At 50.7% G+C, this 24313-nt stretch overlaps 9 non-coding genes across 9 annotated transcripts; all 9 read right to left on the bottom strand.

The window, feature by feature from the left end:
- LOC126203721 (U1 spliceosomal RNA) lies at positions 1–162 on the bottom strand. The gene has a single exon (XR_007540356.1). It is a non-coding gene; the product is annotated as a U1 spliceosomal RNA (small nuclear RNA).
- Positions 163–2263: 2101 nt separating this feature from the next.
- LOC126203713 (U1 spliceosomal RNA) lies at positions 2264–2425 on the bottom strand. Its single transcript, XR_007540354.1, has one exon. It is a non-coding gene; the product is annotated as a U1 spliceosomal RNA (small nuclear RNA).
- A 5684-nt stretch (positions 2426–8109) lies between these two features.
- On the bottom strand, positions 8110–8271 carry LOC126203709 (U1 spliceosomal RNA). Its single transcript, XR_007540353.1, has one exon. It is a non-coding gene; the product is annotated as a U1 spliceosomal RNA (small nuclear RNA).
- A 2101-nt stretch (positions 8272–10372) lies between these two features.
- LOC126203703 (U1 spliceosomal RNA) lies at positions 10373–10534 on the bottom strand. The gene has a single exon (XR_007540352.1). It is a non-coding gene; the product is annotated as a U1 spliceosomal RNA (small nuclear RNA).
- Positions 10535–12634: 2100 nt separating this feature from the next.
- LOC126203696 (U1 spliceosomal RNA) lies at positions 12635–12796 on the bottom strand. The gene has a single exon (XR_007540351.1). It is a non-coding gene; the product is annotated as a U1 spliceosomal RNA (small nuclear RNA).
- A 2100-nt stretch (positions 12797–14896) lies between these two features.
- LOC126203690 (U1 spliceosomal RNA) lies at positions 14897–15058 on the bottom strand. Its single transcript, XR_007540349.1, has one exon. It is a non-coding gene; the product is annotated as a U1 spliceosomal RNA (small nuclear RNA).
- A 2100-nt stretch (positions 15059–17158) lies between these two features.
- Positions 17159–17320, bottom strand: LOC126203684 (U1 spliceosomal RNA). Its single transcript, XR_007540348.1, has one exon. It is a non-coding gene; the product is annotated as a U1 spliceosomal RNA (small nuclear RNA).
- Positions 17321–19420: 2100 nt separating this feature from the next.
- On the bottom strand, positions 19421–19582 carry LOC126203672 (U1 spliceosomal RNA). The gene has a single exon (XR_007540346.1). It is a non-coding gene; the product is annotated as a U1 spliceosomal RNA (small nuclear RNA).
- A 2100-nt stretch (positions 19583–21682) lies between these two features.
- On the bottom strand, positions 21683–21844 carry LOC126203664 (U1 spliceosomal RNA). The gene has a single exon (XR_007540344.1). It is a non-coding gene; the product is annotated as a U1 spliceosomal RNA (small nuclear RNA).
- Between the last annotated feature and the right edge of the window lie 2469 nt (positions 21845–24313).

Genomic DNA, 24313 nt, shown 5'->3' with positions numbered 1-24313 from the left:
ACGGGACAGCGCGAACGCAGTCCCGACTACCAAAAATTATGCGCCCGAGTTACTCGCATTTGGAGTAATCGCGGGGGTCAGCTCGACCGAAGTGCAATGGACAAGCCTCACCCCGGAGGAACCGCCTTCATGATCACGGTATCCTCTACGCCAGGTAAGTATGCTTCTCCTCGGCCACAGGCGAATATTTGTAATGCCTCGCGCTATCGTAGTGGAACGAGAACTCTTGACGTTGTCGCATTCGGCGAAGAGCATGGTGCCGTGAATGTACTTGCTTCCTTATAAACGCGCTGTTGGCCGTCGAGTTAGCAGGCAGACAGGCACAATAACGGCCCTCTGCAGAAAGCGATGCATTTTTCGTGCGGAAGACATCGCGACTCGCGGCGCCGGCCGTTGCTGGGGTTAAGTTACTGCACCCTCCGGGAGATGGCGGGCCATGTCGGGGTTACCGCCTTCGAGCCGCCCTCTCCGCCTGAAAGTCGCCCTCTTTCTTCCGTCCGGTGTCAAAACGGCAAATGAGATTTGCTGAATGACTGTTTCTTCGAGCCACAGTGCAAGCCACAAAATCAATTGTTGCTCTTACCTTTGCTCCCTCCGTGGGAGCCCTTAGTGCCAGGAAATACGGCAGCATTGTCAATCGCCCTTGTCTGTCGCTGAGCAACCGAAGGACCAAGCTCAGACTATCAGATGTTCTAAGAAAGCTGGATGCACTCGTGGGTGTTGTACACGAGGGACAAACATCACATCACATCAGCAGGTTCTTAAGGAAAGACAATAATCAGCAAAAACTGCAGCTTACCCCATTGGACGCTGATGGAACAGAAGACACTTGAAGGTATGGTAACACTTCTTTTTTCTGTTCATCTCGAGCACTATCTGGAAAGCTCGAACAAAATTTGTCTTCACTTTAATTCAGAATGTGGAGATATTTCCTTCACGCATATGAAAGTATATGACAAAAATAATAATGCTTCATTATTTAAGCTAGATGGAAAAGTTTAGGGGAAGTAAATTAATTCGTTTAGGCTGCACCACTACTAGGTAGCACTGTGAAAACAAAGCCATTGCCATCTAATGGCAACAACACTGCTTGCTGCAGATTAATTTTGCGGCATTTCATAAATGATTAATATCTTATGACTATGGTGACGCTATGAGTAGTTTTAGATGTGCAAACATTTGAAAACGGCTGCAGGCATTACATTCACCCCTCTCTGTCTCTTTGCTTGGACCTGGAGTAAGTAAGTAAGTAAGTAAGAATAAATTAAATTGCTTGTTTTTGAAGTAGTAACAGTTCTGAAGTGTAATGAAATGGTATTAAACAATGAAGTGTATTTTTTTTTTTTTTAATCCTACCTATCTCTGCAATTAGTGTACGCGAGTATTTCATAGTAATTGTCGCAATCGAAACCGAGCTTAATAATTTCATGCGGCCGTTTTCGGTCCTCCTCGTGCTTTAATTGTTCCTTTCCAAGCGTTATTTTAGGTTGCCTGCAAAGTTGTCAGGTGAAACACAACCACTGCGACGAAAGGCCATTCCTTAGAGCAGGTAGACGCCAACTGCGGCAGGAAACTGTCGTGGCCAGGAAGATATTCACTGTGTGTGGAAGTTAAGTGAGGATCCGAAGCTGACTTGCCGGCACACGTTGCAGCATTCACTCGCCAACGGCAACGAGGCAAGAAAAGGGTAAAAATACGCCGGTTCTCGTCCGATCACCGAGGTTGGCTAGAATCTATGTTTCTCGTTTTTCGGTGCAGCTCGTCATGTTATTTCCTTCGATTCACATCCCCACAAGCTCCTCAAGTGCCGCAAGTCTCGAGACGCTACGCTAGACGCTCGCTTCCGGCCCCTTCATGTACCTTGCCACAGGCGCCAAAGCGTTCGGCTGGCCGACGGCCCCTGTACGCCCGCTCGCGCCACAGCAGTCACTGTGCTTGCAGGGAATGCCGCGCCGTCGAATAACGTTTGGTGCACAATCCGTTTATGGACAGAGAATGCTAAAAGGGGCCGTTCGACCGTTAATACAGAAATCGCAGCCACGTTAGATCGCCTGAGCCATCTCGCGGCTGCCGCTGTTATTACGAGCACGCGTGCCACGCGGTTAACGAGCAGTGCGCCGGCTGTGGGTTTCGACGCCGTGTCCTAGTGCAATTTGTCGTTTTTAGTAGAGGCATCGTCGGTTATAAGAAGGTGGTAAATTACTCACCGTCAGTGCTTATCATCCGCTACGAGGAGAAGCTTTGATTGCATTAGAGATTAGCAACGGGACAGCGCGAACGCAGTCCCGACTACCAAAAATTATGCGCCCGAGTTACTCGCATTTGGAGTAATCGCGGGGGTCAGCTCGACCGAAGTGCAATGGACAAGCCTCACCCCGGAGGAACCGCCTTCATGATCACGGTATCCTCTACGCCAGGTAAGTATGCTTCTCCTCGTTTTTTTTTTTTTTTTTTTTTTTTTTTCTTTATTGTAATTTGAACACCCCATACAAAGGTGGGCTGGCAGCGGAACAGTGTACTCCGCTCTTCAGCCATAGGCAGTACAATAAAAAAGAAAGGGAGACAGACAAGTAACAGAATGGCGGTTAAAAAACAGGAGATACAATAGTTAAAAAACATGAAGCCGTTCACACTCGACGAAACAACATGAAAAACGGCGGCACTGGGCACAAACACTGACGAGGTAGACGACGCACGTGAACGAAGGAGCGTGGACGGCGAAAAACACTGATGCACAGACACGACGGCACAAACACTAAACCGAGGGCGACGATCTCCGGCGCGCGAAAGGTCACGATCCGTGTGCGAGTCCGGGGACCTGCCAAGAGAGGAGGAGGAGGAGGAGGAGGAGGCGGAGGAGGAGGAGGAGGAGGAGGAGGGGGAGGAGGAGGAGGAGGAGGGGGAGGGGGAGGGGGAGGAGGAGGAGTGGGAAAGCGAGAGGGGAGAGCGGGGACGCCACGGGCAAGGGAAAGAGGGGGGGAGAGAGGAAGGGGGAGGGGAAGCCCGGAAGAAGAGGGGGGAGGGAGGGGACGGGGAAAAGGAAAGAGAAGGGAAGGGAAGAGAAGGGAGGGAGGGTGCCTAAGGGAAAGGACACCAGGAGTGAGGGGGGGGCGGGGTCATAGTTGATAGGAGGGGTAGATGGAGGGGACGAGGACATCATCAGGGAGGGGGAGCTGGCGGAAGCCACCTTGGGAGAGGGTAAGGAGGGTGGAGAGATGGAGACCGGGTGGGACATGGGAGTACAGGCGCGGCAGCGGGCGGGGGTGGGAGAGGATCGGGGAGACGAGCGGGTGAGGAGGATCGAGTTTACGGGAGGTGTAGAGGATGCGTATTCGTTCGAGGAAGAGGAGGAGGTGGGGGAAGGGGATAAGATCATACAGGATCCGCGTGGGGGAGGGGAGACGGATGCGATAGGCAAGGCGGAGAGCATGGCGTTCAAGGATTTGGAGGGATTTATAAAAGGAAGGGGGGGCGGAGATCCAGGCGGGATGGGCGTAACAGAGGATAGGGCGGATGAGGGACTTATAGGTGTGGAGGATGGTGGAGGGGTCCAGACCCCACGTACGGCCGGAAAGGAGCTTGAGGAGACGGAGTCGGGAACGTGCCTTGGCTTGGATCGTCTGGAGATGGGGAGTCCAGGAGAGGCGACGGTCGAGGGTGACGCCAAGGTACTTAAGGGTGGAGGTGAGAGCGATGGGACGGCCATAAACGGTGAGATAGAAATCAAGGAGGCGGAAGGAAGGGGTGGTTTTGCCTACAATGATCGCCTGGGTTTTGGAAGGATTGACCGTGAGCAACCACTGGTCGCACCAAGCGGTGAACCGGTCAAGATGGGATTGGAGAAGGTGTTGGGAGCGTTGCAGGGTGGGGGCAAGGGCAAGGAAGGCGGTGTCATCGGCAAACTGGAGAAGGTGGACGGGGGGTGGCGGCGGCGGCATGTCCGCCGTGTACAACAAGTACAGAAGGGGGGAGAGGACGGAGCCTTGGGGCACACCGGCGGAGGGGAAGAAGGTGTAGGAATCGGCGTTATGGATGGTGACATGGGAAGGACGGCGGGAGAGAAAGGAACCGATCAGACGAACGTAGTTAATGGGAAGGGCGAAGGTTTGGAGCTTGAAGAGGAGACCAGAATGCCATACGCGGTCATATGCGCGTTCGAGGTCAAGAGAGAGGAAGATTGCGGAGCGACGGGAATTGAGCTGTTCGGAAAGGAGATGAGTGAGGTGAAGGAGAAGATCGTCGGAAGAGAAGGACGGCCGAAAGCCACACTGGGTAACGGGGAGGAGGCGGTGCTGGCGGAGATGCTGGTGGATGCGGCGGGTGAGGATAGATTCCAGGACCTTGCTGAAGACCGAGGTAAGGCTGATGGGACGGTAGGAGGAGACGGCGGACGGCGGTTTGCCAGGTTTGAGGAACATGAGGATACGAGAGGTTTTCCACAGGTCGGGGTAGTAACCAGTGGACAGGACTACATTGTAGAGCCTGGCCAGGGTGGAGAGGAAAGAGACAGGAGCTTCACGAAGGTGACGGTAGGTGACACGATCGTGACCAGGAGCGGTGTTGCGTTTGGTGCGGAGTGTAGTAATGAGATCCTGTGTAGTGATGGGGGCATTAAGTTCCGTGTGTGGAATGTTGTCCAAGTACTGGAAACCAGGAGCGAGGGGAGGGACAGAGGTGTCAGTTCGATCGCGGATATCTGGGAAGAGGGAGTAATCGAACCGAGGATCATCAGGGATGGAAAACACATCGGACAGGTAGGAGGCAAAGTGGTTGGCCTTACTAAGGGCGTCAGGGAAGGGGTGGTCATCGTGGAGAAGAGGATAGTAGGGGGAGGGCTTAGTTCCAGTAAGGCGACGGAAGGCGGTCCAGAACTTGGACGAGTTTATAGGGAGGGTAGCATTTAAACGGGTGCATGTCTGTCGCCAGTCCCGGCGTTTCTTAGCCGCGAGCAAATTTCGAATGTGTCGCTGTAGTTGCCGGTGGCGTCGTAGGGTGTCCGGGTCACGCGTGCGGAGGAAGGCACGGTAGAGACGACGGGATTCACGGAGGAGGAGGACGGCCTGTGGCGGCAAGGTAGGACGGTGGGGGTGGATGGCAACAGTAGGGACGTGGGCCTCCACGGCCTCAGACAAGGTCTGCTGGAGAAAGGAGGCGGCATGGGAGACATCATCGGGATGGCGGTAGGCGAGAGGGTGGCTGTCGACCTGAGTGGAGAGGGTATCCCGGTAGGCATTCCAGTTGGCACGGGAATAGTCATGGATGTACTTGGGGGGAGGGTCATGACGAGGGTCGGGGCGGGGGCGACGACCGTCTGAAACGGTGAGGAGGACAGGGAGATGGTCACTACCAATAGGCTCCAGGACATCCACCGTAATGCGACCAAGGAGGTTGGGGGAGGAGAGAATAACATCGGGAGTGGAATTGGATTCGGGGCGGGTGTGCTGGGGGATGGGGATGAGGTCGCCTTGGAGGGAGGAGAGGAACCGATGCCACCGCCGTAACTGGGCAGCGGAGCGACTATGGATGTTAAGGTCGGCGGCGATCACATAGGAGGAGAAGGTACGGTCGATGTGGGAGAGGAAGTCGAAAGGAAGAGGGGCGTTGGGGCGGACATAGATGGTGGCACAGGTAACGGTAAGGCCGGGGAAGAAGAGACTAAGGATCAGGTGTTCGGTGGGGTCGGGAAGGAGAGGTTGGAGCCGAACGGGGATCTGGCGGTGGTGGCCAATGGCAACTCCGCCACGCGCAACTGGGAGGGGATTATCGGATCGGTGGAGGAGATAGGGGGAGGTGTGGATGGAGTGGTGGGGTTGGAGGAAGGTTTCATTGAGGAGGAAAGCATCCACACGGTGAGTAGCAAGGGTGTGCAGGAAGAGGTTCTTGTTGGCGGGAAGGGAGCGGATATTGTTGAACAGGATACGATGCTGTCGCGCCATGATAAGGATTTAGACGAGGGTGTCAAGGCGGGAGAAGGTGAAATGGGCCTGGTTATGGGAATAGGTGGCGTTGCTTCTCCTCGGCCACAGGCGAATATTTGTAATGCCTCGCGCTATCGTAGTGGAACGAGAACTCTTGACGTTGTCGCATTCGGCGAAGAGCATGGTGCCGTGAATGTACTTGCTTCCTTATAAACGCGCTGTTGGCCGTCGAGTTAGCAGGCAGACAGGCACAATAACGGCCCTCTGCAGAAAGCGATGCATTTTTCGTGCGGAAGACATCGCGACTCGCGGCGCCGGCCGTTGCTGGGGTTAAGTTACTGCACCCTCCGGGAGATGGCGGGCCATGTCGGGGTTACCGCCTTCGAGCCGCCCTCTCCGCCTGAAAGTCGCCCTCTTTCTTCCGTCCGGTGTCAAAACGGCAAATGAGATTTGCTGAATGACTGTTTCTTCGAGCCACAGTGCAAGCCACAAAATCAATTGTTGCTCTTACCTTTGCTCCCTCCGTGGGAGCCCTTAGTGCCAGGAAATACGGCAGCATTGTCAATCGCCCTTGTCTGTCGCTGAGCAACCGAAGGACCAAGCTCAGACTATCAGATGTTCTAAGAAAGCTGGATGCACTCGTGGGTGTTGTACACGAGGGACAAACATCACATCACATCAGCAGGTTCTTAAGGAAAGACAATAATCAGCAAAAACTGCAGCTTACCCCATTGGACGCTGATGGAACAGAAGACACTTGAAGGTATGGTAACACTTCTTTTTTCTGTTCATCTCGAGCACTATCTGGAAAGCTCGAACAAAATTTGTCTTCACTTTAATTCAGAATGTGGAGATATTTCCTTCACGCATATGAAAGTATATGACAAAAATAATAATGCTTCATTATTTAAGCTAGATGGAAAAGTTTAGGGGAAGTAAATTAATTCGTTTAGGCTGCACCACTACTAGGTAGCACTGTGAAAACAAAGCCATTGCCATCTAATGGCAACAACACTGCTTGCTGCAGATTAATTTTGCGGCATTTCATAAATGATTAATATCTTATGACTATGGTGACGCTATGAGTAGTTTTAGATGTGCAAACATTTGAAAACGGCTGCAGGCATTACATTCACCCCTCTCTGTCTCTTTGCTTGGACCTGGAGTAAGTAAGTAAGTAAGTAAGAATAAATTAAATTGCTTGTTTTTGAAGTAGTAACAGTTCTGAAGTGTAATGAAATGGTATTAAACAATGAAGTGTATTTTTTTTTTTTTTAATCCTACCTATCTCTGCAATTAGTGTACGCGAGTATTTCATAGTAATTGTCGCAATCGAAACCGAGCTTAATAATTTCATGCGGCCGTTTTCGGTCCTCCTCGTGCTTTAATTGTTCCTTTCCAAGCGTTATTTTAGGTTGCCTGCAAAGTTGTCAGGTGAAACACAACCACTGCGACGAAAGGCCATTCCTTAGAGCAGGTAGACGCCAACTGCGGCAGGAAACTGTCGTGGCCAGGAAGATATTCACTGTGTGTGGAAGTTAAGTGAGGATCCGAAGCTGACTTGCCGGCACACGTTGCAGCATTCACTCGCCAACGGCAACGAGGCAAGAAAAGGGTAAAAATACGCCGGTTCTCGTCCGATCACCGAGGTTGGCTAGAATCTATGTTTCTCGTTTTTCGGTGCAGCTCGTCATGTTATTTCCTTCGATTCACATCCCCACAAGCTCCTCAAGTGCCGCAAGTCTCGAGACGCTACGCTAGACGCTCGCTTCCGGCCCCTTCATGTACCTTGCCACAGGCGCCAAAGCGTTCGGCTGGCCGACGGCCCCTGTACGCCCGCTCGCGCCACAGCAGTCACTGTGCTTGCAGGGAATGCCGCGCCGTCGAATAACGTTTGGTGCACAATCCGTTTATGGACAGAGAATGCTAAAAGGGGCCGTTCGACCGTTAATACAGAAATCGCAGCCACGTTAGATCGCCTGAGCCATCTCGCGGCTGCCGCTGTTATTACGAGCACGCGTGCCACGCGGTTAACGAGCAGTGCGCCGGCTGTGGGTTTCGACGCCGTGTCCTAGTGCAATTTGTCGTTTTTAGTAGAGGCATCGTCGGTTATAAGAAGGTGGTAAATTACTCACCGTCAGTGCTTATCATCCGCTACGAGGAGAAGCTTTGATTGCATTAGAGATTAGCAACGGGACAGCGCGAACGCAGTCCCGACTACCAAAAATTATGCGCCCGAGTTACTCGCATTTGGAGTAATCGCGGGGGTCAGCTCGACCGAAGTGCAATGGACAAGCCTCACCCCGGAGGAACCGCCTTCATGATCACGGTATCCTCTACGCCAGGTAAGTATGCTTCTCCTCGGCCACAGGCGAATATTTGTAATGCCTCGCGCTATCGTAGTGGAACGAGAACTCTTGACGTTGTCGCATTCGGCGAAGAGCATGGTGCCGTGAATGTACTTGCTTCCTTATAAACGCGCTGTTGGCCGTCGAGTTAGCAGGCAGACAGGCACAATAACGGCCCTCTGCAGAAAGCGATGCATTTTTCGTGCGGAAGACATCGCGACTCGCGGCGCCGGCCGTTGCTGGGGTTAAGTTACTGCACCCTCCGGGAGATGGCGGGCCATGTCGGGGTTACCGCCTTCGAGCCGCCCTCTCCGCCTGAAAGTCGCCCTCTTTCTTCCGTCCGGTGTCAAAACGGCAAATGAGATTTGCTGAATGACTGTTTCTTCGAGCCACAGTGCAAGCCACAAAATCAATTGTTGCTCTTACCTTTGCTCCCTCCGTGGGAGCCCTTAGTGCCAGGAAATACGGCAGCATTGTCAATCGCCCTTGTCTGTCGCTGAGCAACCGAAGGACCAAGCTCAGACTATCAGATGTTCTAAGAAAGCTGGATGCACTCGTGGGTGTTGTACACGAGGGACAAACATCACATCACATCAGCAGGTTCTTAAGGAAAGACAATAATCAGCAAAAACTGCAGCTTACCCCATTGGACGCTGATGGAACAGAAGACACTTGAAGGTATGGTAACACTTCTTTTTTCTGTTCATCTCGAGCACTATCTGGAAAGCTCGAACAAAATTTGTCTTCACTTTAATTCAGAATGTGGAGATATTTCCTTCACGCATATGAAAGTATATGACAAAAATAATAATGCTTCATTATTTAAGCTAGATGGAAAAGTTTAGGGGAAGTAAATTAATTCGTTTAGGCTGCACCACTACTAGGTAGCACTGTGAAAACAAAGCCATTGCCATCTAATGGCAACAACACTGCTTGCTGCAGATTAATTTTGCGGCATTTCATAAATGATTAATATCTTATGACTATGGTGACGCTATGAGTAGTTTTAGATGTGCAAACATTTGAAAACGGCTGCAGGCATTACATTCACCCCTCTCTGTCTCTTTGCTTGGACCTGGAGTAAGTAAGTAAGTAAGTAAGAATAAATTAAATTGCTTGTTTTTGAAGTAGTAACAGTTCTGAAGTGTAATGAAATGGTATTAAACAATGAAGTGTATTTTTTTTTTTTTTAATCCTACCTATCTCTGCAATTAGTGTACGCGAGTATTTCATAGTAATTGTCGCAATCGAAACCGAGCTTAATAATTTCATGCGGCCGTTTTCGGTCCTCCTCGTGCTTTAATTGTTCCTTTCCAAGCGTTATTTTAGGTTGCCTGCAAAGTTGTCAGGTGAAACACAACCACTGCGACGAAAGGCCATTCCTTAGAGCAGGTAGACGCCAACTGCGGCAGGAAACTGTCGTGGCCAGGAAGATATTCACTGTGTGTGGAAGTTAAGTGAGGATCCGAAGCTGACTTGCCGGCACACGTTGCAGCATTCACTCGCCAACGGCAACGAGGCAAGAAAAGGGTAAAAATACGCCGGTTCTCGTCCGATCACCGAGGTTGGCTAGAATCTATGTTTCTCGTTTTTCGGTGCAGCTCGTCATGTTATTTCCTTCGATTCACATCCCCACAAGCTCCTCAAGTGCCGCAAGTCTCGAGACGCTACGCTAGACGCTCGCTTCCGGCCCCTTCATGTACCTTGCCACAGGCGCCAAAGCGTTCGGCTGGCCGACGGCCCCTGTACGCCCGCTCGCGCCACAGCAGTCACTGTGCTTGCAGGGAATGCCGCGCCGTCGAATAACGTTTGGTGCACAATCCGTTTATGGACAGAGAATGCTAAAAGGGGCCGTTCGACCGTTAATACAGAAATCGCAGCCACGTTAGATCGCCTGAGCCATCTCGCGGCTGCCGCTGTTATTACGAGCACGCGTGCCACGCGGTTAACGAGCAGTGCGCCGGCTGTGGGTTTCGACGCCGTGTCCTAGTGCAATTTGTCGTTTTTAGTAGAGGCATCGTCGGTTATAAGAAGGTGGTAAATTACTCACCGTCAGTGCTTATCATCCGCTACGAGGAGAAGCTTTGATTGCATTAGAGATTAGCAACGGGACAGCGCGAACGCAGTCCCGACTACCAAAAATTATGCGCCCGAGTTACTCGCATTTGGAGTAATCGCGGGGGTCAGCTCGACCGAAGTGCAATGGACAAGCCTCACCCCGGAGGAACCGCCTTCATGATCACGGTATCCTCTACGCCAGGTAAGTATGCTTCTCCTCGGCCACAGGCGAATATTTGTAATGCCTCGCGCTATCGTAGTGGAACGAGAACTCTTGACGTTGTCGCATTCGGCGAAGAGCATGGTGCCGTGAATGTACTTGCTTCCTTATAAACGCGCTGTTGGCCGTCGAGTTAGCAGGCAGACAGGCACAATAACGGCCCTCTGCAGAAAGCGATGCATTTTTCGTGCGGAAGACATCGCGACTCGCGGCGCCGGCCGTTGCTGGGGTTAAGTTACTGCACCCTCCGGGAGATGGCGGGCCATGTCGGGGTTACCGCCTTCGAGCCGCCCTCTCCGCCTGAAAGTCGCCCTCTTTCTTCCGTCCGGTGTCAAAACGGCAAATGAGATTTGCTGAATGACTGTTTCTTCGAGCCACAGTGCAAGCCACAAAATCAATTGTTGCTCTTACCTTTGCTCCCTCCGTGGGAGCCCTTAGTGCCAGGAAATACGGCAGCATTGTCAATCGCCCTTGTCTGTCGCTGAGCAACCGAAGGACCAAGCTCAGACTATCAGATGTTCTAAGAAAGCTGGATGCACTCGTGGGTGTTGTACACGAGGGACAAACATCACATCACATCAGCAGGTTCTTAAGGAAAGACAATAATCAGCAAAAACTGCAGCTTACCCCATTGGACGCTGATGGAACAGAAGACACTTGAAGGTATGGTAACACTTCTTTTTTCTGTTCATCTCGAGCACTATCTGGAAAGCTCGAACAAAATTTGTCTTCACTTTAATTCAGAATGTGGAGATATTTCCTTCACGCATATGAAAGTATATGACAAAAATAATAATGCTTCATTATTTAAGCTAGATGGAAAAGTTTAGGGGAAGTAAATTAATTCGTTTAGGCTGCACCACTACTAGGTAGCACTGTGAAAACAAAGCCATTGCCATCTAATGGCAACAACACTGCTTGCTGCAGATTAATTTTGCGGCATTTCATAAATGATTAATATCTTATGACTATGGTGACGCTATGAGTAGTTTTAGATGTGCAAACATTTGAAAACGGCTGCAGGCATTACATTCACCCCTCTCTGTCTCTTTGCTTGGACCTGGAGTAAGTAAGTAAGTAAGTAAGAATAAATTAAATTGCTTGTTTTTGAAGTAGTAACAGTTCTGAAGTGTAATGAAATGGTATTAAACAATGAAGTGTATTTTTTTTTTTTTAATCCTACCTATCTCTGCAATTAGTGTACGCGAGTATTTCATAGTAATTGTCGCAATCGAAACCGAGCTTAATAATTTCATGCGGCCGTTTTCGGTCCTCCTCGTGCTTTAATTGTTCCTTTCCAAGCGTTATTTTAGGTTGCCTGCAAAGTTGTCAGGTGAAACACAACCACTGCGACGAAAGGCCATTCCTTAGAGCAGGTAGACGCCAACTGCGGCAGGAAACTGTCGTGGCCAGGAAGATATTCACTGTGTGTGGAAGTTAAGTGAGGATCCGAAGCTGACTTGCCGGCACACGTTGCAGCATTCACTCGCCAACGGCAACGAGGCAAGAAAAGGGTAAAAATACGCCGGTTCTCGTCCGATCACCGAGGTTGGCTAGAATCTATGTTTCTCGTTTTTCGGTGCAGCTCGTCATGTTATTTCCTTCGATTCACATCCCCACAAGCTCCTCAAGTGCCGCAAGTCTCGAGACGCTACGCTAGACGCTCGCTTCCGGCCCCTTCATGTACCTTGCCACAGGCGCCAAAGCGTTCGGCTGGCCGACGGCCCCTGTACGCCCGCTCGCGCCACAGCAGTCACTGTGCTTGCAGGGAATGCCGCGCCGTCGAATAACGTTTGGTGCACAATCCGTTTATGGACAGAGAATGCTAAAAGGGGCCGTTCGACCGTTAATACAGAAATCGCAGCCACGTTAGATCGCCTGAGCCATCTCGCGGCTGCCGCTGTTATTACGAGCACGCGTGCCACGCGGTTAACGAGCAGTGCGCCGGCTGTGGGTTTCGACGCCGTGTCCTAGTGCAATTTGTCGTTTTTAGTAGAGGCATCGTCGGTTATAAGAAGGTGGTAAATTACTCACCGTCAGTGCTTATCATCCGCTACGAGGAGAAGCTTTGATTGCATTAGAGATTAGCAACGGGACAGCGCGAACGCAGTCCCGACTACCAAAAATTATGCGCCCGAGTTACTCGCATTTGGAGTAATCGCGGGGGTCAGCTCGACCGAAGTGCAATGGACAAGCCTCACCCCGGAGGAACCGCCTTCATGATCACGGTATCCTCTACGCCAGGTAAGTATGCTTCTCCTCGGCCACAGGCGAATATTTGTAATGCCTCGCGCTATCGTAGTGGAACGAGAACTCTTGACGTTGTCGCATTCGGCGAAGAGCATGGTGCCGTGAATGTACTTGCTTCCTTATAAACGCGCTGTTGGCCGTCGAGTTAGCAGGCAGACAGGCACAATAACGGCCCTCTGCAGAAAGCGATGCATTTTTCGTGCGGAAGACATCGCGACTCGCGGCGCCGGCCGTTGCTGGGGTTAAGTTACTGCACCCTCCGGGAGATGGCGGGCCATGTCGGGGTTACCGCCTTCGAGCCGCCCTCTCCGCCTGAAAGTCGCCCTCTTTCTTCCGTCCGGTGTCAAAACGGCAAATGAGATTTGCTGAATGACTGTTTCTTCGAGCCACAGTGCAAGCCACAAAATCAATTGTTGCTCTTACCTTTGCTCCCTCCGTGGGAGCCCTTAGTGCCAGGAAATACGGCAGCATTGTCAATCGCCCTTGTCTGTCGCTGAGCAACCGAAGGACCAAGCTCAGACTATCAGATGTTCTAAGAAAGCTGGATGCACTCGTGGGTGTTGTACACGAGGGACAAACATCACATCACATCAGCAGGTTCTTAAGGAAAGACAATAATCAGCAAAAACTGCAGCTTACCCCATTGGACGCTGATGGAACAGAAGACACTTGAAGGTATGGTAACACTTCTTTTTTCTGTTCATCTCGAGCACTATCTGGAAAGCTCGAACAAAATTTGTCTTCACTTTAATTCAGAATGTGGAGATATTTCCTTCACGCATATGAAAGTATATGACAAAAATAATAATGCTTCATTATTTAAGCTAGATGGAAAAGTTTAGGGGAAGTAAATTAATTCGTTTAGGCTGCACCACTACTAGGTAGCACTGTGAAAACAAAGCCATTGCCATCTAATGGCAACAACACTGCTTGCTGCAGATTAATTTTGCGGCATTTCATAAATGATTAATATCTTATGACTATGGTGACGCTATGAGTAGTTTTAGATGTGCAAACATTTGAAAACGGCTGCAGGCATTACATTCACCCCTCTCTGTCTCTTTGCTTGGACCTGGAGTAAGTAAGTAAGTAAGTAAGAATAAATTAAATTGCTTGTTTTTGAAGTAGTAACAGTTCTGAAGTGTAATGAAATGGTATTAAACAATGAAGTGTATTTTTTTTTTTTTAATCCTACCTATCTCTGCAATTAGTGTACGCGAGTATTTCATAGTAATTGTCGCAATCGAAACCGAGCTTAATAATTTCATGCGGCCGTTTTCGGTCCTCCTCGTGCTTTAATTGTTCCTTTCCAAGCGTTATTTTAGGTTGCCTGCAAAGTTGTCAGGTGAAACACAACCACTGCGACGAAAGGCCATTCCTTAGAGCAGGTAGACGCCAACTGCGGCAGGAAACTGTCGTGGCCAGGAAGATATTCACTGTGTGTGGAAGTTAAGTGAGGATCCGAAGCTGACTTGCCGGCACACGTTGCAGCATTCACTCGCCAACGGCAACGAGGCAAGAAAAGGGTAAAAATACGCCGGTTCTCGTCCGATCACCGAGGTTGGCTAGAATCTATGTTTCTCGTTTTTCGGTGCAGCTCGTCATGTTATTTCCTTCGATTCACATCCCCACAAGCTCCTCAAGTGCCGCAAGTCTCGAGACGCTACGCTAGACGCTCGCTTCCGGCCCCTTCATGTACCTTGCCACAGGCGCCAAAGCGTTCGGCTGGCCGACGGCCCCTGTACGCCCGCTCGCGCCACAGCAGTCACTGTGCTTGCAGGGAATGCCGCGCCGTCGAATAACGTTTGGTGCACAATCCGTTTATGGACAGAGAATGCTAAAAGGGGCCGTTCGACCGTTAATACAGAAATCGCAGCCACGTTAGATCGCCTGAGCCATCTCGCGGCTGCCGCTGTTATTACGAGCACGCGTGCCACGCGGTTAACGAGCAGTGCGCCGGCTGTGGGTTTCGACGCCGTGTCCTAGTGCAATTTGTCGTTTTTAGTAGAGGCATCGTCGGTTATAAGAAGGTGGTAAATTACTCACCGTCAGTGCTTATCATCCGCTACGAGGAGAAGCTTTGATTGCATTAGAGATTAGCAACGGGACAGCGCGAACGCAGTCCCGACTACCAAAAATTATGCGCCCGAGTTACTCGCATTTGGAGTAATCGCGGGGGTCAGCTCGACCGAAGTGCAATGGACAAGCCTCACCCCGGAGGAACCGCCTTCATGATCACGGTATCCTCTACGCCAGGTAAGTATGCTTCTCCTCGGCCACAGGCGAATATTTGTAATGCCTCGCGCTATCGTAGTGGAACGAGAACTCTTGACGTTGTCGCATTCGGCGAAGAGCATGGTGCCGTGAATGTACTTGCTTCCTTATAAACGCGCTGTTGGCCGTCGAGTTAGCAGGCAGACAGGCACAATAACGGCCCTCTGCAGAAAGCGATGCATTTTTCGTGCGGAAGACATCGCGACTCGCGGCGCCGGCCGTTGCTGGGGTTAAGTTACTGCACCCTCCGGGAGATGGCGGGCCATGTCGGGGTTACCGCCTTCGAGCCGCCCTCTCCGCCTGAAAGTCGCCCTCTTTCTTCCGTCCGGTGTCAAAACGGCAAATGAGATTTGCTGAATGACTGTTTCTTCGAGCCACAGTGCAAGCCACAAAATCAATTGTTGCTCTTACCTTTGCTCCCTCCGTGGGAGCCCTTAGTGCCAGGAAATACGGCAGCATTGTCAATCGCCCTTGTCTGTCGCTGAGCAACCGAAGGACCAAGCTCAGACTATCAGATGTTCTAAGAAAGCTGGATGCACTCGTGGGTGTTGTACACGAGGGACAAACATCACATCACATCAGCAGGTTCTTAAGGAAAGACAATAATCAGCAAAAACTGCAGCTTACCCCATTGGACGCTGATGGAACAGAAGACACTTGAAGGTATGGTAACACTTCTTTTTTCTGTTCATCTCGAGCACTATCTGGAAAGCTCGAACAAAATTTGTCTTCACTTTAATTCAGAATGTGGAGATATTTCCTTCACGCATATGAAAGTATATGACAAAAATAATAATGCTTCATTATTTAAGCTAGATGGAAAAGTTTAGGGGAAGTAAATTAATTCGTTTAGGCTGCACCACTACTAGGTAGCACTGTGAAAACAAAGCCATTGCCATCTAATGGCAACAACACTGCTTGCTGCAGATTAATTTTGCGGCATTTCATAAATGATTAATATCTTATGACTATGGTGACGCTATGAGTAGTTTTAGATGTGCAAACATTTGAAAACGGCTGCAGGCATTACATTCACCCCTCTCTGTCTCTTTGCTTGGACCTGGAGTAAGTAAGTAAGTAAGTAAGAATAAATTAAATTGCTTGTTTTTGAAGTAGTAACAGTTCTGAAGTGTAATGAAATGGTATTAAACAATGAAGTGTATTTTTTTTTTTTTAATCCTACCTATCTCTGCAATTAGTGTACGCGAGTATTTCATAGTAATTGTCGCAATCGAAACCGAGCTTAATAATTTCATGCGGCCGTTTTCGGTCCTCCTCGTGCTTTAATTGTTCCTTTCCAAGCGTTATTTTAGGTTGCCTGCAAAGTTGTCAGGTGAAACACAACCACTGCGACGAAAGGCCATTCCTTAGAGCAGGTAGACGCCAACTGCGGCAGGAAACTGTCGTGGCCAGGAAGATATTCACTGTGTGTGGAAGTTAAGTGAGGATCCGAAGCTGACTTGCCGGCACACGTTGCAGCATTCACTCGCCAACGGCAACGAGGCAAGAAAAGGGTAAAAATACGCCGGTTCTCGTCCGATCACCGAGGTTGGCTAGAATCTATGTTTCTCGTTTTTCGGTGCAGCTCGTCATGTTATTTCCTTCGATTCACATCCCCACAAGCTCCTCAAGTGCCGCAAGTCTCGAGACGCTACGCTAGACGCTCGCTTCCGGCCCCTTCATGTACCTTGCCACAGGCGCCAAAGCGTTCGGCTGGCCGACGGCCCCTGTACGCCCGCTCGCGCCACAGCAGTCACTGTGCTTGCAGGGAATGCCGCGCCGTCGAATAACGTTTGGTGCACAATCCGTTTATGGACAGAGAATGCTAAAAGGGGCCGTTCGACCGTTAATACAGAAATCGCAGCCACGTTAGATCGCCTGAGCCATCTCGCGGCTGCCGCTGTTATTACGAGCACGCGTGCCACGCGGTTAACGAGCAGTGCGCCGGCTGTGGGTTTCGACGCCGTGTCCTAGTGCAATTTGTCGTTTTTAGTAGAGGCATCGTCGGTTATAAGAAGGTGGTAAATTACTCACCGTCAGTGCTTATCATCCGCTACGAGGAGAAGCTTTGATTGCATTAGAGATTAGCAACGGGACAGCGCGAACGCAGTCCCGACTACCAAAAATTATGCGCCCGAGTTACTCGCATTTGGAGTAATCGCGGGGGTCAGCTCGACCGAAGTGCAATGGACAAGCCTCACCCCGGAGGAACCGCCTTCATGATCACGGTATCCTCTACGCCAGGTAAGTATGCTTCTCCTCGGCCACAGGCGAATATTTGTAATGCCTCGCGCTATCGTAGTGGAACGAGAACTCTTGACGTTGTCGCATTCGGCGAAGAGCATGGTGCCGTGAATGTACTTGCTTCCTTATAAACGCGCTGTTGGCCGTCGAGTTAGCAGGCAGACAGGCACAATAACGGCCCTCTGCAGAAAGCGATGCATTTTTCGTGCGGAAGACATCGCGACTCGCGGCGCCGGCCGTTGCTGGGGTTAAGTTACTGCACCCTCCGGGAGATGGCGGGCCATGTCGGGGTTACCGCCTTCGAGCCGCCCTCTCCGCCTGAAAGTCGCCCTCTTTCTTCCGTCCGGTGTCAAAACGGCAAATGAGATTTGCTGAATGACTGTTTCTTCGAGCCACAGTGCAAGCCACAAAATCAATTGTTGCTCTTACCTTTGCTCCCTCCGTGGGAGCCCTTAGTGCCAGGAAATACGGCAGCATTGTCAATCGCCCTTGTCTGTCGCTGAGCAACCGAAGGACCAAGCTCAGACTATCAGATGTTCTAAGAAAGCTGGATGCACTCGTGGGTGTTGTACACGAGGGACAAACATCACATCACATCAGCAGGTTCTTAAGGAAAGACAATAATCAGCAAAAACTGCAGCTTACCCCATTGGACGCTGATGGAACAGAAGACACTTGAAGGTATGGTAACACTTCTTTTTTCTGTTCATCTCGAGCACTATCTGGAAAGCTCGAACAAAATTTGTCTTCACTTTAATTCAGAATGTGGAGATATTTCCTTCACGCATATGAAAGTATATGACAAAAATAATAATGCTTCATTATTTAAGCTAGATGGAAAAGTTTAGGGGAAGTAAATTAATTCGTTTAGGCTGCACCACTACTAGGTAGCACTGTGAAAACAAAGCCATTGCCATCTAATGGCAACAACACTGCTTGCTGCAGATTAATTTTGCGGCATTTCATAAATGATTAATATCTTATGACTATGGTGACGCTATGAGTAGTTTTAGATGTGCAAACATTTGAAAACGGCTGCAGGCATTACATTCACCCCTCTCTGTCTCTTTGCTTGGACCTGGAGTAAGTAAGTAAGTAAGTAAGAATAAATTAAATTGCTTGTTTTTGAAGTAGTAACAGTTCTGAAGTGTAATGAAATGGTATTAAACAATGAAGTGTATTTTTTTTTTTTTAATCCTACCTATCTCTGCAATTAGTGTACGCGAGTATTTCATAGTAATTGTCGCAATCGAAACCGAGCTTAATAATTTCATGCGGCCGTTTTCGGTCCTCCTCGTGCTTTAATTGTTCCTTTCCAAGCGTTATTTTAGGTTGCCTGCAAAGTTGTCAGGTGAAACACAACCACTGCGACGAAAGGCCATTCCTTAGAGCAGGTAGACGCCAACTGCGGCAGGAAACTGTCGTGGCCAGGAAGATATTCACTGTGTGTGGAAGTTAAGTGAGGATCCGAAGCTGACTTGCCGGCACACGTTGCAGCATTCACTCGCCAACGGCAACGAGGCAAGAAAAGGGTAAAAATACGCCGGTTCTCGTCCGATCACCGAGGTTGGCTAGAATCTATGTTTCTCGTTTTTCGGTGCAGCTCGTCATGTTATTTCCTTCGATTCACATCCCCACAAGCTCCTCAAGTGCCGCAAGTCTCGAGACGCTACGCTAGACGCTCGCTTCCGGCCCCTTCATGTACCTTGCCACAGGCGCCAAAGCGTTCGGCTGGCCGACGGCCCCTGTACGCCCGCTCGCGCCACAGCAGTCACTGTGCTTGCAGGGAATGCCGCGCCGTCGAATAACGTTTGGTGCACAATCCGTTTATGGACAGAGAATGCTAAAAGGGGCCGTTCGACCGTTAATACAGAAATCGCAGCCACGTTAGATCGCCTGAGCCATCTCGCGGCTGCCGCTGTTATTACGAGCACGCGTGCCACGCGGTTAACGAGCAGTGCGCCGGCTGTGGGTTTCGACGCCGTGTCCTAGTGCAATTTGTCGTTTTTAGTAGAGGCATCGTCGGTTATAAGAAGGTGGTAAATTACTCACCGTCAGTGCTTATCATCCGCTACGAGGAGAAGCTTTGATTGCATTAGAGATTAGCAACGGGACAGCGCGAACGCAGTCCCGACTACCAAAAATTATGCGCCCGAGTTACTCGCATTTGGAGTAATCGCGGGGGTCAGCTCGACCGAAGTGCAATGGACAAGCCTCACCCCGGAGGAACCGCCTTCATGATCACGGTATCCTCTACGCCAGGTAAGTATGCTTCTCCTCGGCCACAGGCGAATATTTGTAATGCCTCGCGCTATCGTAGTGGAACGAGAACTCTTGACGTTGTCGCATTCGGCGAAGAGCATGGTGCCGTGAATGTACTTGCTTCCTTATAAACGCGCTGTTGGCCGTCGAGTTAGCAGGCAGACAGGCACAATAACGGCCCTCTGCAGAAAGCGATGCATTTTTCGTGCGGAAGACATCGCGACTCGCGGCGCCGGCCGTTGCTGGGGTTAAGTTACTGCACCCTCCGGGAGATGGCGGGCCATGTCGGGGTTACCGCCTTCGAGCCGCCCTCTCCGCCTGAAAGTCGCCCTCTTTCTTCCGTCCGGTGTCAAAACGGCAAATGAGATTTGCTGAATGACTGTTTCTTCGAGCCACAGTGCAAGCCACAAAATCAATTGTTGCTCTTACCTTTGCTCCCTCCGTGGGAGCCCTTAGTGCCAGGAAATACGGCAGCATTGTCAATCGCCCTTGTCTGTCGCTGAGCAACCGAAGGACCAAGCTCAGACTATCAGATGTTCTAAGAAAGCTGGATGCACTCGTGGGTGTTGTACACGAGGGACAAACATCACATCACATCAGCAGGTTCTTAAGGAAAGACAATAATCAGCAAAAACTGCAGCTTACCCCATTGGACGCTGATGGAACAGAAGACACTTGAAGGTATGGTAACACTTCTTTTTTCTGTTCATCTCGAGCACTATCTGGAAAGCTCGAACAAAATTTGTCTTCACTTTAATTCAGAATGTGGAGATATTTCCTTCACGCATATGAAAGTATATGACAAAAATAATAATGCTTCATTATTTAAGCTAGATGGAAAAGTTTAGGGGAAGTAAATTAATTCGTTTAGGCTGCACCACTACTAGGTAGCACTGTGAAAACAAAGCCATTGCCATCTAATGGCAACAACACTGCTTGCTGCAGATTAATTTTGCGGCATTTCATAAATGATTAATATCTTATGACTATGGTGACGCTATGAGTAGTTTTAGATGTGCAAACATTTGAAAACGGCTGCAGGCATTACATTCACCCCTCTCTGTCTCTTTGCTTGGACCTGGAGTAAGTAAGTAAGTAAGTAAGAATAAATTAAATTGCTTGTTTTTGAAGTAGTAACAGTTCTGAAGTGTAATGAAATGGTATTAAACAATGAAGTGTATTTTTTTTTTTTTAATCCTACCTATCTCTGCAATTAGTGTACGCGAGTATTTCATAGTAATTGTCGCAATCGAAACCGAGCTTAATAATTTCATGCGGCCGTTTTCGGTCCTCCTCGTGCTTTAATTGTTCCTTTCCAAGCGTTATTTTAGGTTGCCTGCAAAGTTGTCAGGTGAAACACAACCACTGCGACGAAAGGCCATTCCTTAGAGCAGGTAGACGCCAACTGCGGCAGGAAACTGTCGTGGCCAGGAAGATATTCACTGTGTGTGGAAGTTAAGTGAGGATCCGAAGCTGACTTGCCGGCACACGTTGCAGCATTCACTCGCCAACGGCAACGAGGCAAGAAAAGGGTAAAAATACGCCGGTTCTCGTCCGATCACCGAGGTTGGCTAGAATCTATGTTTCTCGTTTTTCGGTGCAGCTCGTCATGTTATTTCCTTCGATTCACATCCCCACAAGCTCCTCAAGTGCCGCAAGTCTCGAGACGCTACGCTAGACGCTCGCTTCCGGCCCCTTCATGTACCTTGCCACAGGCGCCAAAGCGTTCGGCTGGCCGACGGCCCCTGTACGCCCGCTCGCGCCACAGCAGTCACTGTGCTTGCAGGGAATGCCGCGCCGTCGAATAACGTTTGGTGCACAATCCGTTTATGGACAGAGAATGCTAAAAGGGGCCGTTCGACCGTTAATACAGAAATCGCAGCCACGTTAGATCGCCTGAGCCATCTCGCGGCTGCCGCTGTTATTACGAGCACGCGTGCCACGCGGTTAACGAGCAGTGCGCCGGCTGTGGGTTTCGACGCCGTGTCCTAGTGCAATTTGTCGTTTTTAGTAGAGGCATCGTCGGTTATAAGAAGGTGGTAAATTACTCACCGTCAGTGCTTATCATCCGCTACGAGGAGAAGCTTTGATTGCATTAGAGATTAGCAACGGGACAGCGCGAACGCAGTCCCGACTACCAAAAATTATGCGCCCGAGTTACTCGCATTTGGAGTAATCGCGGGGGTCAGCTCGACCGAAGTGCAATGGACAAGCCTCACCCCGGAGGAACCGCCTTCATGATCACGGTATCCTCTACGCCAGGTAAGTATGCTTCTCCTCGGTTTTTTTTTTTTTTTTTTTTTTACTTTATTGTTATTTTAATACTTGTACAAAGCAAGTAGGCTGGCAGCGGCACACTACGCCGCTCTTCAGCCACAGCGGTTTACAAAAGTAGAAAAACGGAGAAAGACAATGAAACAAAGTGACGGGCAAAAGAAAGATGTCACATAGACACAAAAAACACGGAGTCGTTCACACGTGACGATAACAACACTGATAACACATTGGCACGGCGCACACAACACCGACGAATCCGACGGCACAAGTGAACGTAGTAGTGGGACGGCGGACACCAAAAACACTAAACGGCGGCACACACACGAGACACAGAAGGCGATGATCTCCGGCGCGCGAATGTTCACTAAGCGTGTGCGAGTCCGGGGACCTGCCAAGAGAGGAGGAGGAGGAAGTGGAGAGGGAGAGCGAGAGGGGAGAGCAGGGATGCCATGGGCAAAGGAGAGAAGGGGAGGGAGGAAGGGGGTGGGGAAGCCCGGGGGAGAGGGGAAAGGAAAGAGAAGGGAGGGGATAGGAGGGAGGGAGGGTGCCTAAAGGATAGGACACAGGAGGAGGGGGGGGGATCAAAGTTGATAGGAGGGGTAGATGGAGGGGAGGAGGACATCATCAGGGAGAGGGAGCTGGCGGAAGCCACCTCGGGAGAGGGTAAGGAGGGTGGAGAGATGGAGACCGGGCGGGACATGGGAGTATAGGCGCGGCAGCGGGCGGGGGTGGGAGAGGATCGGGGAGACGAGCGGGTGAGGAGGATCAAGTTTACGGGAGGTGTAGAGGATTCGTATCCTTTCGAGGAAGAGGAGGAGGTGGGGGAAGGGGATAAGGTCATACAGGATCCGCGTGGGGGAGGGGAGACGGATGCGATAGGCAAGGCGGAGAGCATGGCGTTCAAGGATTTGGAGGGATTTATAAAAGGAAGGGGGGGCGGAGATCCAGGCTGGATGGGCGTAACAGAGGATAGGGCGGATGAGGGACTTATAGGTGTGGAGGATGGTGGAGGGGTCCAGACCCCACGTACGGCCAGAAAGGAGCTTAAGGAGACGGAGTCGGGAACGTGCCTTGGCTTGGATTGTCTGGAGATGGGGAGTCCAGGAGAGACGACGGTCGAGGGTGACGCCAAGGTACTTAAGGGTGGGGGTGAGAGCGATGGGACGGCCATAAACGGTGAGATAGAAATCAAGGAGGCGGAAGGAAGGAGTGGTTTTGCCTACGATGATCGCCTGGGTTTTGGAAGGATTGACCTTGAGCAACCACTGGTTGCACCAAGCGGTGAACCGGTCAAGATGGGATTGGAGAAGGTGTTGGGAGCGTTGCAGGGTGGGGGCAAGGGCAAGGAAGGCGGTGTCATCGGCAAACTGGAGAAGGTGGACGGGGGGTGGCGGCGGCGGCATGTCCGCCGTGTACAACAAGTACAGAAGGGGGGAGAGGACGGAGCCTTGGGGCACACCGGCGGAGGGGAAAAAGGTATAGGAATCGGTGTTATGGATGGTGACATGGGAAGGACGGCGGGAGAGAAAGGAACCGATCAGACGAACGTAGTTAATGGGAAGGGCGAAGGTTTGGAGCTTGAAGAGGAGACCGGAATGCCATACGCGGTCATATGCGCGTTCGAGGTCAAGAGAGAGGAAGATTGCGGAGCGACGGGAATTGAGCTGTTCGGAAAGGAGATGAGTGAGGTGAAGGAGAAGATCGTCGGAAGAGAAGGACGGCCGAAAGCCACACTGGGTAACGGGGAGGAGGCGGTGCTGGCGGAGATGCTGGTGGATGCGGCGGGTGAGGATGGATTCCAGGACCTTGCTGAAGACCGAGGTAAGGCTGATGGGACGGTAGGAGGAGACGGCGGACGGCGGTTTGCCAGGTTTGAGGAACATGAGGATACGAGAGGTTTTCCACAGGTCGGGGTAGTAACCAGTGGACAGGACTACATTGTAGAGCCTGGCCAGGGTGGAGAGGAAAGAGACAGGAGCTTCACGAAGGTGACGGTAGGTGACACGATCGTGACCAGGAGCGGTGTTGCGTTTGGTGCGGAGTGTAGTAATGAGATCCTGTGTAGTGATGGGGGCATTAAGTTCCGTGTGTGGAATGTTGTCCAAGTACTGGAAACCAGGAGCGAGGGGAGGGACAGAGGTGTCAGTTCGATCGCGGATATCGGGGAAGAGGGAGTAATCGAACCGGGGATCATCAGGGATGGAAAACACATCGGACAGGTAGGAAGCAAAGTGGTTGGCCTTACTAAGGGCGTCAGGGAATGGGTGGTCATCGTGGAGAAGAGGATAGTAGGGGGAGGGCTTTGTTCCGGTAAGGCGACGGAAGGCGGTCCAGAACTTGGACGAGTTTATAGGAAGGGTAGCATTTAAACGGGTGCATGTCTGTCGCCAGTCCCGGCGTTTCTTAGCCGCGAGCAAATTTCGAATGTGTCGTTGTAGTTGCCGGTGGCGTCGTAGGGTGTC

The sequence above is a fragment of the Schistocerca nitens genome, chromosome 1 (genome assembly GCF_023898315.1).
Source record: "Schistocerca nitens isolate TAMUIC-IGC-003100 chromosome 1, iqSchNite1.1, whole genome shotgun sequence".
NCBI classification, from domain to species: Eukaryota; Metazoa; Arthropoda; class Insecta; order Orthoptera; family Acrididae; genus Schistocerca; species Schistocerca nitens.
This window is presented reverse-complemented; position numbering and strand designations above follow the sequence as displayed.